Below are 1,768 nucleotides of genomic sequence, written 5' to 3'. Positions count from 1 at the left end.
TGTATTTTACTTCATTTTATCTCTATGAGTTTTACTATGAATAAATCTTCTACCATCTAGTTCACTAATTTTCTTTTCAGCTCTGCCTAATCATCTGTTAAAGCCATACACTGAGTTCCTCTTTGTATATTTTTTTAGATGGAATTTTGCTCTATCACCCAGGCTGGAGTGCAGTGGTGCGATCTCGGCTCACTAAAACCTCTGCCTCCTAGTTCAAGTGATTTTACTGCCTCAGCCTACTGAGTAGCTGGGATTACAGGTGCCTGCCACTACGCCCAGCTAATTTTTGTATTTTTAGTAGAGCTGGAGTTTTACCATGTTGGCCAGGCTAGTCTCAAACTCCTGACCTCAAGTGATCCACCTACTTGGCCTCCCAGAGTGCTGGGATTATAGACTTGAGTCACCATGCCCAGCCTGAGTTCTTAATTTTGGTGATTACCTTTATCAGTTTTAAACTTCTAGTTAGATCTTTTTCAACTCTGTAATGTCACTTTTAATAGTTTCTAGTTCCTTGCAGAAATTTTAAAGTTAATCTTTTGTTTACACTAAAAGAGAAAATGTAATTGTTTTACAACTTTAGTAATTCTAATACTTAGTGTCTCTGTGGATTTTGTTGTCTGTTGTGTTTTTATTTGTTTTGTTAGGCCCTGATTCGCACTGTCTTGACTTCACGTATATTCCACAATTTATTGTTTCTTGGACTTACTTGTTTTTTTTTTTTTTTGAGACAGGGTGGGGTACAGTGGAACAATCACAGTTCACTGTAGCCTCAACCTCCTGGGCTCAGGTGATCCTCCCACCTTAGCCTTCCAGGTAACTGGGACTACAGGTGCACACCACTATGCCTGGCTAATTTTTGTATTTTGTATTTCTCTTTTCTTTTTTTTTTTTTTTTGAGACAGAGTCTCTCTCTCTCGCACAGGCTGGAGAGCAGTGGTGCAATCTTGGCTCCCTGCAACCTCTGCCGCCCGGGTTCAAGCGATTATTCTGCCTCAGCCTCCCGAGTAGCTGGGATTACAGGCGCCTGCCACCGCGCCTGGCTAATTTTTGTAGTTTTTTTTTTAGTAGAGACGGGGTTTCACCATCTTGGCCAGGCTGGTCTTGAACTCCTGACGTCGTGGTCCACCCACCTCGGCCTCCCAAAGTGCTGGAATTACAGGCGTGAGCCACCGCACCCAGCCTAATTTTTGTATTTTTCTTAAAGAGACAGGGTTTCACGATGTTGCCTAGACTGATCTTGAACTCCTGGGCTCAAGTGGTTTTCCTGCCTTGGCCTCCCAAAGTGCTGGGATTAAAAGCATGAGCCACTGCGCCTAGCTGACATTTTATTTTAAACATTTCTTTCAGGTATACTTTAAAAGCTAGGATAATATAGGCTTCCTCCAGGGAATTTTTGTTTCCTTCTACCAAGAACCCGGTGGTTGCTAGTAGTGCAAGGCAATGCTGCAATGCCAGTTACCAAGATTACTCTCTAAAGTTGAGTTCCTATCCTTCCTTTTTATTTTTTTGTTTTTGAATTTTCTGCATTGCCTGAGGACCTACCCTTACTTTCTTTTTTCTTTTTTTAGAGACAGGGTCTCACTCTGTCACCCAGGCTGGAGTGCAGTGGCATGATCATAGCTCACTGCAGCTTTGAACTTCTGGGCAATCAATGATCCTCCTGCCTCAGCCTCCTGAGTAGCTGGGACTATAGGTGTGCCAGGGTGCTCAGCTCAAATCTTTTTTTTTTTTTTTTTTTTTGAGACAGGGCCTCCCTATGTTGCCCAGG

This window comes from Hylobates moloch, unplaced genomic scaffold (assembly GCF_009828535.3).
Source record: "Hylobates moloch isolate HMO894 unplaced genomic scaffold, HMol_V3 SCAFFOLD_1, whole genome shotgun sequence".
In the NCBI taxonomy this organism is placed as follows: Eukaryota; Metazoa; Chordata; class Mammalia; order Primates; family Hylobatidae; genus Hylobates; species Hylobates moloch.
Note: the sequence above shows the minus strand (reverse complement) of the source record.